We start from the raw sequence: 8,245 nt of genomic DNA, 5'->3' as shown, positions 1-8,245 counted from the left end.
TTACTTAAATGAAGACGCAGACTAACCGTATAGTGACAAAATGGCGACCTTGAGGCGCTCCTTAATCTTGCTTTAAAACTATATAGCTGGGCTTGACATTAAGTGTTCTGCTCAACTAATAGTACAAACATTTTGGCTTCCAAGTCTGACAATGTAAGGAATTGTAATTGTTCTCGTCTAGGCAAGTTTTCAATGAACTTTAAGGCTAGGTTCTTGGATGTGTTTCGTTAACAGCACATATATTTGCTCGATAATAGCAGTTGAATGTTTAACGTGCGTACAGTTGGATAAATGGACCATCTTTTTTGAAAGGATTATGTATAGTGATTAGTACGAATTAATTCTGTCTTGGTTTATGTAAATATTTAGTAAATTCTCAGCTTTTTGTAACGTGGTTACTTTATGATTGTGGTTGATATGTATAGCTGCTTTCACATCTTTAATACAAGAGGATCCTTTATAAATACTCTCGTTCCTGCTCTGGTGTTACAAATGTCCGGCAGTTTGTTTTACATCCCAAAATAGTGTGAGAACACATACTACCTCTAGTCAATTACGCCCAAATTCCCGCGAACAAAAAGTTTCATGGCAAGTCGCAACTTCGAAAATAATTTTCCTTACCATTTCCAAGTACTCTAGTGCATCAAAACGTCTACAAGACACCGAAACGCCACTTATTCCTAATGTCGGTATAAGGGAAGGTTTACACGGTACGTTTAACGGCTTATGACACGTGAACGCTAAGGGGTTATTTCGAAACGAAACGCGTGCTTACATCCCCTTCGTGTGATGATAAATTGGTTTTTGTTGATAGAAATGTTAAGGATAGATTGGGGTGAAATTGTATGTATCTTGTAATTTTTTGGTATATTTATTTTTTAGGCCAAGGCTGTGTTATTTTGCTGGCGGGAATGTTGGGGGATGATGCAGTAGCTATCGACAGTAATGTTTTGTATCGGAGGAAGTGAAATAAGCACGTTTAGATTTCTTTTATTTAGGGAAAAAAAGCATCCAATAACTTCTCCCACCTTGGGGTCAGCCCAAGGTGAGAAGTTGCATTCCATTGCATTTCCCATTTGCATAAAGATTAATCCATTCTTACTCCTGCTTTTCGAGCCGGAGCCCCAGTAACCCGCTAGGCAGTCCGCAGCTCCGGGTCGGCATCAACCCTACTGGGCTCCATCTGTGGTAGTCTGATGACTCTGAGGCGCGCGCGGATATTTTTAGACTATTTACAGTAGTACGAAAAATCTTACGAATGTAGATGGTCACTGTAGCCTATGTAGTATATTAATTCATGAGCTTTGTAAGACATAGACTATAATTAACTTTAAATAAAATAAAACTTCAAAAAATCCAACCAATACCCGTACAAAACATTGGTGAATTTTACCTCTAACCTTATGAATTCTAAACACATATCTAAAAGTGATAAATATCATGATCTGTCACATCTAACATGAGTTATCGCTAACGACATAAATCGGGCCAATCCAGAAATGTGATTAAGTGCCAATGTGACGATACTAGGCCAGTGTGAATTATAATTACATATTTATTTCGGTTAATAGGTCATCTGTATTTTGGATAAATAAATAAAAAAAGTAGGCTGCGCACAAAGCTCATGATGAAGAGTCCCTCCGTGACTCGAAACTAGTAGAGCTTTTCTCCATTAATTTACGCGAGTAAACCGTAATTTTAGTTAATTTAGTATGTCTCACGATAGTTATTATAAAAAAGCTGTCCAATTTTTTTTAATTCCATCCATATCCGATGAACTAAGATCTTATAAATATCTAAGATCCTAAATAACAAGCACATATTGAATGACTATAGAAATTAACAATAGCTTTGTAACAAAGTGACGATAATTTCTTATTCTTGTAGGTCTTATTTCAAATGTATATCTATACTTATAATAAATCTGTAAAGAAATACATTCCGTACATGAAATATATTTGAAAAATTATTATCAGTGATCGATACTGATATCAAAAATATGATCAGTACAAATTTTGTCTGTCTGTCTGTTTAGAGTAGTTTTTGTTTCTATAAAGAACATACAGCTGTCTGTATACAGCTGTCTGTATGTTCTTTATAGAAACAAAAACTACTCTATGGATTTTAACGAAACTTGGTACAATACAATTATTCTTCATACTCCTGGCAAGTTACTTTTCATCGCGCTACAGAGATCCCACGCGGACGAAGTCGCACACAAAAGCTAGTATACAATAAAACAATTTCGTTCAATTATCAATTATCTAAACAATATATTCACATACAGTCTCTCAAACCTAGATACAAGAGAACAGGCACAAAATTATTGTACCGCTCAATTAAACTTCACTGTTCTAAATCGAAATTAAATACACATATCCGAAGTGTGAATTCCCTTTGAATGTGTAAACTGAACGTTAATGTTGAGCAAGTGTTGATTTGACACCGTTTAGAACGACCTACTAGGACACGAGTTCTCAAGTTGAACTACTGTTACTTCAAGTACATCTTAAGTTTATGGAGTATGGTGTAAGGTGGAAGACATCTGCGTTGGTGGTTTTTCCAGGAAAAAAGAAGCATTATAAAATAAAATTAATGACTGCACGGTTGGTGCGGTGGCTAGGCAACTGGCTACCGTGCAACGTGTAGCAGGTTTGATTCCCGCACGGAGCAATTCTTTGTGTGATCCACAAATTGTTGCTTCGGGTCTGGGTGTCATGTGCATGTGAAATTGTATGTTTGTAAACGCACTTACAATACATCACGTTTCATCTCCTGCTTTACGAGTCGGATTTCTGGTAACCCGCAAGTCTTCAGCTCAGCATCAGCCTTGCTAGGCCCAATCTGTGGTGGTCTTGTGAGATCCCCATCTCTTTGAGAGCCGCGTGGAACGCAATGCGCCGTAAGCACTGCATTCTACAGTATAGGCATTGGCCTCGTCTATGGTGGTCTGATGGCTCTTTAAGCCCCACGTGGAACGCCAGGCGCCGAACGCACGAGTATTAGGTATAGTGTAGGTATTCTTGTAATATTCTTACTTTTTGTAAGTCTTTCTCGCTAATCGCCTATAACTTAAATGGTAGTCAAAAGTTTGAAACTCAAGCACCAGCGAGCTACCTCTACGGCTACACCCAGGTTCGTGTACACTTTAATGAAGATTTAACAAGGACCGACCGCACACCGATGAATTTGCGTTTTCAAACCCTGATACGTGGTTAAGTGTTTCTCGCGCGTTACATATTAAGATTATAATTCTCATCTTCTGTATTATAAAAATCAATTGCTCTTCATTAGTCATGCTAGCCTTGCAAACGGCTGGACTGATTTAGCTAATTTTGATCGTGGGTCCACCTCCCATGGAAGTCCATGGAAGGTTTAAAAGGTGAGAACTAAGTTTTTGAGGCAATATGAAGTTTGACGGATCAGCTAGTTTGTATTAAAATATGACAAGACAAAATATATTTTTATATACATACCGTTTATTTTCCTTAAGAGAAAATCTCCTTAATAAAATATTATTTTTCTCCCATTTTATGACTTCAATGTTAATGTTACGATTAACTGTTATACTTAGAACTATTCGGTAATGACAAAATTACAGACTACTTACATGTTGTTAGTTAGTTAGAAATTAATTGATCAACTAAATAATGTTTTTCACTTCCCAGAAATCTAATAGACTCATTGACTACTCCAAATAATGTGCTTATGCCACTACTATACCAAAAAAATCCGACTAAAACTCTACCAGGTAAGCAGCCATACTACTAATTAGTTAAAAAATAACAATATCTCATTTCAACTTAAGGTAATCTTCTCTTCCCATTTGCATAATGAAACGGGCAACGTAAAAGTTAATAGGGTTTATGGACTTTGTAAATCACATGGATAAAAGAAAGAGACTGGATTGGCCTTGTGGGCGGGCCACGCGTGCCGAGGGTGCGAGCCGGCGTACTGCGCGCTGTCATAACGCTCAAATGTCCATACTTACCGGCTAGCAATCGCTGTCATGTTTTGACAGCGTACGTATCTCCGCAAAAATATTATATTATGCCGTCTTGCGCTATTATAACGTGTCGGAAAAGAAACCAGGTGTGTAGCATAGCACGAGAAGGAATTTCTTTTCACCGGTAAGTCCAAAAACATAAAAATACGTGTGATATTTGTAATTATAACATTAGTATTATGAAATTTATAGACAAAAACGATATAATCGCAAGCAGACTAATAGTAATACATTGCTTGCGATAGATGAGTACAATCTTGCACTACGTGAGCAATCGCGCAATGTATGACGTCCATTGCGAGAGTCCCGAGTACCGAAACAAAAGCTCATTTCCACAAAATCTATGACATCGATAGTGTTGGGCAAATTTGTGACTTAATCGTCAACTGGCGAGCGCGAATCTCGCGAGCGCGCGCGAGTTGGCACTTTTCGATTTTGCCTACTTTTTTTGTCGTCAACTCGCGCGTCTATATAATTTGATGTTTTAATGTATAGTCAGCTACAAAAACGTTATAACAAATTTAATTTAGTTAGGTACTTACCTACTATAAATGTATAAGAAACTTTATGAAATTTGATTTTTAAAATAAAACAAAATATACATCGTTTTGAAATCAGTTTATTATAAATCAACAGGACAAAATCTATATATTAATACGTGATGCAAAAACTTTGGACCGCTTTTTACGAAAATTGCGCGGACGTAGGAGCATAAAATTTGGTACACTTATAGTTTATGTGTAGGAGAAGTTCAGAACGCTAATATTTTTCAAAAATAATGCTTATAAAGTACATTAAATCAATAAATAAAACATTACACACACATGCATAGTATCTGATTGTATTTGACAAAACGCCAAAATCGATAGACATTGCGATGATATTGACGTCTCATATGAATAGAGTTTTATAAAAGAGTTTGTTTGAGTTTGAGTTAAATAAAAATTATCCTTGATCGTATGTTAAGTGGTATTGTAAATTAAATCTTATATGGTTGAATTTCAACCACTAGGCGACCACTAGTATAAATTATTAGTAGTATTTCCCTTACTAATTATCAGCAATATCACATTGATTTGAGAATTTGGCTTATTATCTTATTATCTAGTATGTAAATTGTAAAAAACTAAGTAAATAAAATAGAAACAACGAAAACACTCCCCTCACATACTCGTATACAAAATTATATGTGAGGAGATTTTCGATAAATCTCATAATATAAATAATTTAAACCGTACTGAATATTGGTAAGTATATACAGCTATACTGTTGTGCGCATGCGCGTTAGACGAGATAGTAGGTATGTGTCATTGGATGCGTTCCCCAGGCCTTCTCATTTCGGCCCTCTAAATCGTAATCTAAGTCAGTACTTCACAGAATCAGCTAACGCGGTCAATAAATAATTATTAATAGTTTTTGTTTTCAATCTCTTTTTATTTGACTGTACTTTACATAGACGCGCGAGTTGACGACAAAAAAAGTAGGTAAAATCGAAAAGTGCCAACTCGCGCGCGCTCGCGAGATTCGCGCTCGCCAGTTGACGATTAAGTCAAATTTGTAATCAATGTCGATTGTTACTATGGTACAGTCTATTATAATCAATAGCACACTTTATAATTTAAATAATAAGTATTATTTATTACGACTAATTAGTAATATAGATTTTGAGTGAGTTTTATGTTTTTATTTTTTTATAGAATGTGACATATGATTTATTTTAATATTATGTTTTAGGTTTCCAACAGATCCAGGTGTAACAAAATTGTGGATTGACACAACTGGTAGAATTAATTATTTTTTTTCAAGTTCCACCACACAGATTAGAAACTGCGTATATTTTTATTTCCACCATATTTATACAGACACTGGTTTTAAAAACTAAGCTTATATAATAATTAATAGTATAATAAATTATGTAGCAAGTTACACGACCAGGTTTAAAACAATTGAAATGACAAGTGGTGGGATTCAGGAACCCAAACTAGGAAAACCTGTACTATGGGCTCCTGGATTCCTACTAAATGTAGCATATTTCGTTCGCAACATTTCGATGTTGATAATTACATAATAACAAAGTCAGGGAAAAGAAACTTAAAATTAGGCGTTTATCCGCACAATATCGCAATGTGTAATTCAGTAAGTAAACTGATTTTATTTTAGAAAATTTTAAATTAGTCTCTTTAAATCAGTTTTTTTGTCTAAAAATGGCGATATTTAAAATATCATCTTTCGTAAATTTAAAAAATTAAATAATATAACCATGTTATTTCAATGTGTTCTGTACTTTATACAGATTATTGTAAATGTGAGAGCCCTGTAATTAGCTAAATTAGACTAGTAGAATGCATTTGTGTCAGCTTAGAGTTGTCATGCTCACTCAAAGGTCTCACTGGCGGTGGCACGGGCATTGGATCGTTCGATTCCCTGCAACATGGTTGAGTTGGACGGTGCTGGTGTACGTGTCATGTTGGTGAACGAGCGCTGTCAACTGGGACTGGTCAGCTCCAGACTGTATTAATTTTGTTGTTCTTAAGGTTTTTTTCTATCGCTTTGACTGAATATTAGTTTTACATTGTTCTCACATAGTTCAAGCAATCGATGCAAAGAAAAGCAATGTTATCAAGAATTGTATTGTGAATCTAATTGAAAAAGATCGAACGAACAGATCTTCGATCTTCTCCATAGGAATCTACACTTTGGAACGAGCAAATAGCTTCACTAGAGGGCTGACCGTCAGACAGACGTTATTAATATTATTATATTTGCTTTGACGTTCAAAAGTGCCTATGATTTATTTATTTTTTACTGATTTTTAACTTATTGAGTAATAAAATTGGTTTTAAAATTCAGTTATGTATTTTTTATTTATTTTACTTTTATTACTTGGTTTCTATTTCGCATGAATACAATTTCACAATATTCTACAATACTTGTAAAACAAAAACAAGATTACTTAAATTTTATCGATATCAACAATCGACCTTTGTCTCGCCCTAGCATACATGAGTTTTTATGCGTGTTAGAGTGTACGTCAAATGCAGTCATTGCGTTTGTGTGACAACCAATAGCAAATTCGAGATTTAAATGTGTGTTATTTATTTGTGGGGGTAATCCGCTCAGACATTGGTCTCTTGCTTGTAGTGAAATTAAAGGGTGGGAGAAACGGCGACACGCGTTCTGATACAAATCAGGAACTATTTCATTTCTACTCTCTTTATATGTTCTGTGGTAAATCAACACACACAATTAACTCGGCAAAATATATTTTGGCTTTCTCTTCCGTCGATTCCTGAGTCAAGAAAACGAATATTAGGATTTTTAATTTCTAAGATTCCCAAAAATAATAAGGAAACTCTAGAACGCCTTTGATGAAGCGAGAGGGTACATTTGACACTTACAAACAAAACCCACTCCGTTCTTTCTCCTGCTTTAAGCCGGAGCCCCTGTAACCTGTTTTGTTTTCTGCAGCTCCGGATCGGGCATCAGGCCTACTGGGCCTGAGCTGTTATAGTGGCTTGGCCTTTACAGAATGCAACGGGTCTGGTTCTGGTCGGGCAGCGAGATACCCTTGCTCGCCGTCTGCAGACCCGCAGTTACGATGATTTTAGGTTTTAGCAATAGCGTAAACTGAGCGTTTCATTACTTCGTAGAATATTATTAAAGTGTGACGTTTAGTTTTTTTTTAGCTTTCTCCAGTTACAAATAAGTTGATACTCGAGTAACGAGTCTAATGGCAAAGAAAAACATAATTATATCATAATTTAATATCTATTTTGCCAAGCAAAAAACAACTCTATTATATTGTTTTTCACACAGGTAAGATTACTAACAAGAGCTAAAATTACATACTGCGTGGGTGAATATGTTAATAATTTACTCTAGACACCCATTTATTATCCAATCTTCAAAACAACTAATAATAGTTTTTGCGTCAAAATATGTCCTAAAATAGATAATTATTCAGATAAAGGAATCATGTTATATTTTAATGAGAATAGAGGATATATTTAGAAAATATATTTTTGCGAAAAAACAGTTTAAACTATGAACTGTTTTCATCGGAATCTACTGACTAACTTTTTGAAATATAAATACAAATACGACGCATCGTACGTATTTATGAACCACTTTATGTAGAGTAGAGAAAATGTTAATTTCATTATATTCTCGAATGAACGGAACGGGACACGAAATTTCTTCACTATTACAATACTCAGTAATATTTTCAAACACAACACT

The 8,245-nt window shown here is 35.1% G+C and overlaps 1 long non-coding RNA gene across 1 annotated transcript; it reads left to right on the top strand.

The window, feature by feature from the left end:
• Nucleotides 1-3,877: 3,877 nt before the first annotated feature.
• Nucleotides 3,878-6,855, top strand: LOC126912394 (uncharacterized). Its single transcript, XR_007707082.1, has 2 exons — nt 3,878-4,130; nt 5,741-6,855. It is a non-coding gene; the product is annotated as an uncharacterized LOC126912394 (long non-coding RNA).
• The last annotated feature ends 1,390 nt before the right edge of the window (nt 6,856-8,245 follow it).

The sequence above is a fragment of the Spodoptera frugiperda genome, chromosome 2, assembly GCF_023101765.2.
Source record: "Spodoptera frugiperda isolate SF20-4 chromosome 2, AGI-APGP_CSIRO_Sfru_2.0, whole genome shotgun sequence".
Taxonomy (NCBI): Eukaryota; Metazoa; Arthropoda; class Insecta; order Lepidoptera; family Noctuidae; genus Spodoptera; species Spodoptera frugiperda.
The sequence above is the reverse complement of the archived record's forward strand: the minus strand, read 5'-3'. Positions and strand labels throughout refer to the sequence as shown.